Raw genomic sequence first — 7503 nt, forward strand, 5'->3', positions numbered from 1 at the left:
TGGCGCGTTTTCCAACAGATTTGTCACCTTGTGTCTCTGTATCACATTTTGGTAATTCTCACAGTATTTCAAACTTTATAATCACTATCATATTTCTTATGGTGATCTGTGATGTTACTATTGTAATCGTTTTAGAGTGCCACAAGCGTGCCCATATAAGAACGTGAACTTAACGTATGTATTCTGACTGCTTACCAACCAGCCGTTCCCTCATCTCTCCCTGTCCTTGGGCCTCCCTCTCCCCTGAGACTCAACATATTGAAATTAGGCCAGTTAGTAATCCTATGATGATGGTCTCTCAGTGTTCAAGTAAAAGGAAGAGTCCGCCATCTCTCACTCTTAGTCTAAAGCTCGACGTGATTAAGCTTGGTGAGAAAGGCACGTTGAAAGCTGAGATAGGCTGGAGCCAGGCCTCTTGCACCAGTCAGCGAAGTTGTGAATGCAAAGGGAAAGTACTTGAAGGATATTACAAGTGCTACTCCGGTGAACACACAAAAACGTTAAGAAAGCGAAACAGCCTTGTTTCAGTGTTCTGGACAGAAGATCAAACACCCCCTTAAGCCAAAGCTTAATCCAGAGCAAAGTCCTAACTCTTCAATTCTGTGAGGGTTAACAGGTGAGAAAGCTGCAGAAGAAAAGTTTGAAGACATTGGTTTGTGAGATTTAAAGGAAAGAAGCCATCCCTAGGACCTACAAGTGCATGGTGAAGCAGCAAGGGCTGGTGTAGAAGCTGCAGCAACGTTGAGGCAAGACCCTCCACCAGCAAAGGATTATGACTTGCTGAAAGCTCAGATGACACGGTTAACACTTTTTAGCAATAAAATATTTTTTAAGTAAGGCATGTATGTTGTTCTTTAGACATAATGCTACTGTACATGTAATAAACTACAATATTATATAAACATAACTTTTATATGTGTTGGGAAGCCAAAGAATTCATTTGACTTGTTCTGTTGCGGTACTTGCTTTATTTTGGTGGTCTGGAAAAAAATCTGTGGTATCTCTGAGGTTTGCTTGTATCCTTTCTCTGGATGCCGTGGCTGAGAGAAGACCTAAAGACTCTTGGTCTTAACCTGCAAGAATCTTACCTCATTTGGTCTCCAGAATCTTTTGAATGGGAAGTGACCCACGGAGAAAGACGGAAACCCTGATTCTGAATATTTGTTGGGTGGAACCTTAGATACGCTCTCTCATCTGCCAACATACCTGACTCCCAACACGTTTCTTCCCTTTGCCAGCAGTCAGTTAATATTTGTGTAACTTTCTCCTTCAACAAAATAATTGACTTTAATTATATTTTCTCTGTTCTCTTAGACTTTCCTGGAATTAGGACAAAATGGTCCCATTAGACTCTGCTTTTTGACAATGTGGTGATTCTGGAGCTTTAAACATTGAAGACAGAAGTTGGGCAAAAAGAGTTTGGAGAAGTCCTAGCTATGTTAACGATATGAAAATGACCCAACTTTATTGTTCCCAGACTCATTTCCAGCAGGCACGTTCACCCCTTCCCCCAGTGCTCTTTCTGCTAGGTGTTTCTGAAACCACTGACAATCTGGAAGTCAGCAGCTTCCCTCCACAGCCACAGCAGGGACTTGATCTTGTCAGATGAGGTGTCAACAGACTGTGAGCTGTGAGCTCCTTCTAATGAATTCTGCGTGCATGTCCAGAATGAGGCCTTGCTGACGTCGGTGTTTAATAAGTGACTTTCCCATCATCAGTGGTGTTCAAGAGGCTGGACATTCCCTTAGCAGTTGGTTACACAGGATAACAGGCGTTCAATGAAGGGATGAAGGAAGAAATAGAGTTAATTCTGAGGGCCTTTTCGAGACTGAGATTTATAAATATTTATTTAGCCCCTTCCTCCATGTCAGTATAGGTACAGAAATGAGACATTTTGCCTTTAGAAGCTTGTAGTAAACTGACGAGTTGACTATTACAGTACTGTTGTAGCCCCATCATGAGGTAGCTATCATGGGAAACGCAGAAAGGGTATCCTTGCCCGGCCTTCAGGAAGAAGGAGCCATTCTAGGAAAGCTACTTTAGCAAGGGAACCTTTGACAGACAGTGAAAACAGAATACATTCTGGGGAGCTTCAGAGTTGTTTAGCATGACTGGAATGAGAGGGCTGGTGGTGGAGGAAGATAAATGGCTTTGTGAGGCGCCTGGGTGGCTCAGTGGGTTAAAACCTCTGCCTTGGGCTCAGGTCATGATCCCGGGGGCCTGGGATTGAGCCCCACATTGGGCTCTCTGCTCAGCTGGGAGTCTGCTTCCCCCTCTCTCTGCCTGCATCTCTGCCTACTTGTGATCGCTGTCAAATAAATAAAATTTAAAAAGAAAAAAAGAAATGGCTCTGAAATCAGTTGGAGTTTGTCTTTTTTTTAAAAAAAGATTTTATTTATTTATTTGACAGAGAGAGATCACAAGCAGGGGGAGCAGCAGAGAGAGAGGGGGAAGCAGGCTCCCTGCTGAGCAGAGAGCCCGATGTGGGGCTTGATCCCAGGACCCTGGGATCATAACCTGAGCCAAAGGCAGAGGCTTAACCCACTGAGTCACCCAGGCGTCCCCAGTTGGAGTTTTTCTTCAATGCTGTTGTGACTCGTTGCAGATTTAATATGGTGATTAGGGATTTGTGGAGGGCTCTTAGTTGGAAGGGTGATATGTTATGATTTGTATTTTAGTAAGATTTTTCTGGTTATAGTTTGGGGGATAGATTGGAGAGGGGAAATTACACCCGGGGAGTCCCCTTTGATTTTTGCCTTAACTTAGGTGGTAAATGAAGGCCTGGAACAGAGGAATGGCTTGAGGATCCAGACGAGTGGCTTGATTTGAGGGGAATTTGGGCACAGAATCAGCATGGCTGATAGGCGGTCTAAGGCCCCTGTGTCTGCATGCTTTTGGGGCCCTGCCCCGATTGGGAGGGGGTGTAGCAGAGGGGCGGGGTAAAGTGCTGGGTTTGAGGTGTGTGCGGAAGACCCTGGGTGGATGTGGCTTTCCAGCTTCAGAGGATGCAGATCTAGAACGTAGTAGCCTGGACGAGAACGGAGTTGGGAGACCACAGCTTGCATGTGACCCCAGCCCCCTGTGGGCCAGTGTTGACAGTGGGCCACCAGAGTTTTATAGAGCAGGATGAAACTTTGGGGTCACTTGATTTTTTAGATTTCCACATTTTGGTGGAACATGTGGACAGTCTGTAAGTTTTATAGACTTTGCACCCTCAGCCCCCCAGCAGGATCAATAGCTGTCAGTTCAGTGGGTCTTCTATGTATTTATATCACTGTTTCAGGACAGGAAAAGGAACCCCGTATACGGAGAAGGATGAGGCATAGAGAGAGAGGGCAAACCGCAGAGAATGGGGCCACGGTGTTCCAAGAGGCGTCCAGAGGAGGGAGTGTCACTGGATCAGATAAGGACTGAGGTGCCTTTGAGGCTTTGGTACCTCCGTCATCCCTGACCTGAGAGCTGCTTTCTGTGGTGAGGAGTGGGCGGGAGCTTACGGAGAGCTGGGGGACACAAGTGTATTTGGAAAGGCTCGGTTCTGAAGGGGAGGACAATGTAAGGTCGAGAGAGGGTCTTACAAAATCAAAAGGAAATGGTGAGTGGCACTTGGGGATGGACAGATTTGAAAAGAATGCCGGAAAGGAGGGAGGGATTGATTTGTGGAGTGAACTGGATGCAGAAGTGAGTGAGACTCGGGGCCCTTGCTGATAAGGATGCCACTTTTTTCCAGAAAACTAATGAGAAACGGAAAACTTGAAGCACCATAGGAAATGGACAGCGTTCCTTTTAGAGAGCAGTAAGTGCCAGTCAGCATGGGATGCACTGGACCCAAGTCTGAGACGTGCCAACAGGGTTACCAATAACTAGTTCTATGCAGGTGACTGTATAATAACTCACCCTGAGAAACGAACTTAAAAGGCGCCGCTTTGTGGCCTTTGCCATTGTCTGTGGTGTACACCTCCTGCCAAGGCAGGTAGCTGACAACCAAGCTGACGTCACCCCAGTGGAGCTGGGAAGACATGCCCATGGGAGGCTTTCCTGAGCTGGTCCCAGCTGCCTCCAGCCCTCCCATGGCGCACCACCCTGTGACAAGGAATGCAAGGGATCATCACTGGTTGCCCACCGATGGCCACCTCTCCTGCTTTCTGGCATTTTGTCAGTTGGAAGTACCTGTCGCCGAAGATGTGTGCTAATGCGAGACTGCCGTGCCTCCTGCGACAGAGCACCTACAGGCCACTTCGGCTGGTTTCCGGAGTCTGCAGGGCCATGCCTTTTTGTGCAAGAGAGGAACCTTATGCCAGGTGGACTAGGGAGGAAATGGGACCTGCCTGTGCCTTTGTGGCTGGATTTGTGTGCCAGCACTTGACTGTCTGCATTTGTTTCTGTTGCGATACCATGTATGACCTTCTGGTTCAGGACATGTCACCAGTTGCCTGCTTTTCTCAGCTTTCTATGGATCAGTGTGAAATCTCATAATTTTCTCCTTTGCGGGGCAAGTGCACTTTCCTCCTGGGGATTTCTGGGTGGTAGTGGCTGTTGTTTTTAATTTTAATTTTTTTTTTTTATTGCCACTTGTATGAACCTAAGAGGCTAGAGGGAGATGGGGTGGGAAGGAGAAGAGGTCCTGTGTCCTCTCGCCTTTATTGATTTTAAAGATTTTATTTATTTGACAGAGAGAGAGATCACAAGTAGGCAGAGGGGCAGAGAGAGAGAGGGAAGCAGACTCCTTGCTGAGCAGAGAGCCTGATGCAGGGCTCGATCCCAGGACCCCGAGATCATGACCTGAGCCGAAGGCAGAGGCCTAACCCACTGAGTCACCCAGGCACTCCTCCTCTCGCCTTTATCAGGCACCTGGCACTGCATTGAGTGCTGATGTTACAGGGATGAACGAGCTGGACCTAGTCCAGGTGAGGGCTTGGGTCACCAAGGACCACCTAAGTCCCGGTAAATTTCGGTTTCCTTTTAAGGGCTCTGGGGAGACATTGTCAGGTCTAGGCAGGATGCAGAGTGAAATGATAGAAGTACTTCACTGAGTGTGGATTTCTAGTGGCTTTGGGTCATAAAGGACCATCTCTTGAAGAGCTCAGGCCAAGGTTTTCCTGAGAAATCTAATTTTATAGACCGCCGTGAGCCCTGATTCTCTGTTCACAACAAATTTATTAACGTTTTGCTGCAAGAAACATGACACCGTTTTACTTAAGAGTGAGTATAGAAAGTCGAACCTTTTCTGACCCTTCATAAATGGAGTTTAAAATGACTTTAATCTCCATGGGGTTTTTGGCTCAAAGCACAGAGTTTGTTTCCTGAGAAAGAGTTTGGGGTAAACTAATAAAGGTAATGTCATTGGCTTGCCAGGGGGACACACCAGAGGGCTTTCTGCGCTCAGCAGAAGAACAAGTCCGTAAGTCCCAGGCGAGCTGCCTTTGACACCACCCTCAGATGGAAGTTGGTGCCCTTTAAATGATGTTACACCTGGGGGCTCACATGTGCCAGATCCTGCTTTCTGCCATGGTCATGGCTGCTTTCCCCAGTGAAGTCACTGAAGGAGGTGGTCCACAGTGGAGGGCACAAGAGGCGGCAAGAAGAAGGCTTGTTGTCATCAGTCTCGTGTCTTGGTGGCATTCCAGGTGGGGCAGGTGGCCTAGGCTGGAGGCCTGTGGGTACAGAGTACCACTCTTAAGTGGTACTCTAAGCACAGCTGGTCACCTGGGAAGATGGGACACGGGACACGAGGGTTATGGTAGAGAGGCAGGGTGGGAGAGCAAGCTGGCTGTGCTGCTCTCCCTCGTGGAAGACTCTGGCTCAGTGTGAACCTCCTCTGACAACATGAAGACAAGAGTGCCGCACGCATGTGAGTCACTTTTGCTAAGCTCGCTAACATTGCCATTCTCTTTGTAAAGGAAACATCTCATGTTTGCAGAAGTATACAGACTTGATGAACACCCACATACCCACCCTCGAGCTTTATTAACTTTGACGTTTTTGCTGTGTTCGTTTCGGGTTATTTTTTTAAATAAAACATTACAAATGTGGGTGAAGCCTTCTTGTGTGTCTCACCCCAATCCTATTCTCCTTCCTTTATCAGAGGGAACGCCCACTCTGATATAGTTCATGTTCGTGTATGATTTTGTACTTGTAGTATACATGTAATTTTGTACTTCTAGTATACATGTACTGGTATACATACTTCTAGTGTACATATACTTCTAGTATACATGTAAGTATCCATAATCTATTCTTTTGCATGCCTAAATATTTTATTTAGAAGTTGTCATGTGTTTTGCCTTCTGTAGCTTGCTTTTTTCCACAGTTATGTTGATAAATGAAGCTCTTTATTCATTTTAACTGCCATGTAATATTCCATTGTATAACTGTGCCACAGTTTATGGAATTTTCCTGTTGAGGGTCATTTTAGGTAGTGAGTTTTTGCTGCTATTAAAGCACTTCCATTAGTATTCTCACATGTCGTCTTGTGCAGTCTGTGACCGTGTCTCTTGATTAGAAACCTTAGATTTTGTTGAGCTGTAAGAACACATTTCCAACTGTACTAGAAGTTTCTAAATTAAACCGCCAATAGTTGCAGACATATAATTAATCCACCTTACCTGATACTGAGTTGTTTAAATCTATCAACATGGTCTATCTTGTCCAGTTTTTCAGGTCTTTTATGTTTCTCAATAAATTTTTATGATTTTTAAGTGACAGTCTTAGGCATCTTTTGCTAGATTTGCTCTTAAGTGGTACTTTAAAAATTGCATGTTTTACGTTACTATTATTGGTATAATGTGGTTGATGTCTTTATATTGATCTTATATTCAGAAGGCTTGCTGAATTTTCTTAATTCTAATAGTTTGCGGATTATTTTGGATATTTCTGTGTAGACGGTCATGTTGCTTGTGAATATATGAACAGTATTGCCTCTTCTAATGCTTATGCTTTTTAAAAAAATTGCACTTAGTTCAGGCATCTGGTACAATGTTTAATGGAAAGATCAGACTGTTTTTGATCCTGACCTGCGATCCTAACATTTCACCAATATGTACCGTGTTTGCAGTAGGTTTCTGAAGGATGCCTATGCCTGGTTAAGGAAGTTCTCTATGTGGTTGGTTATGTAATACTTGGTAGTAAAAACCTTGCTGCCATTACATGCGTGATATGTGTCACACTCTTTCCCTTTTGGCTTCTATCACTTTACATCTCTTGCATTGCCTTCTTGGTGATTTTTTCAAATCTGTTTTCCAGTGTATTAGCTTTTCTGCTGTGTCTTCTCTGCTGTTTCAATGACTATCAAGTTTTTACTTTCAAGGACTGTTGAAATACCTTTTTAGAAGTTTTATTTGATTCATTTTCAAATCAACCTATTTTTGTAAAGATTTTAAAAATATTTTTAATTCTTTGTTTTATTTTTCATTAGTTTTCCTTAAGGGTTTTTAGAAACAGTTAGTATTTGAAGTTTTTGGCATCTTACACTTCTTGTTTGATGTCTCTTCCTTAGAGCAGATGATT

Source organism: Mustela nivalis (assembly GCF_964662115.1).
Source record: "Mustela nivalis genome assembly, chromosome: 18".
NCBI lineage: Eukaryota > Metazoa > Chordata > Mammalia > Carnivora > Mustelidae > Mustela > Mustela nivalis.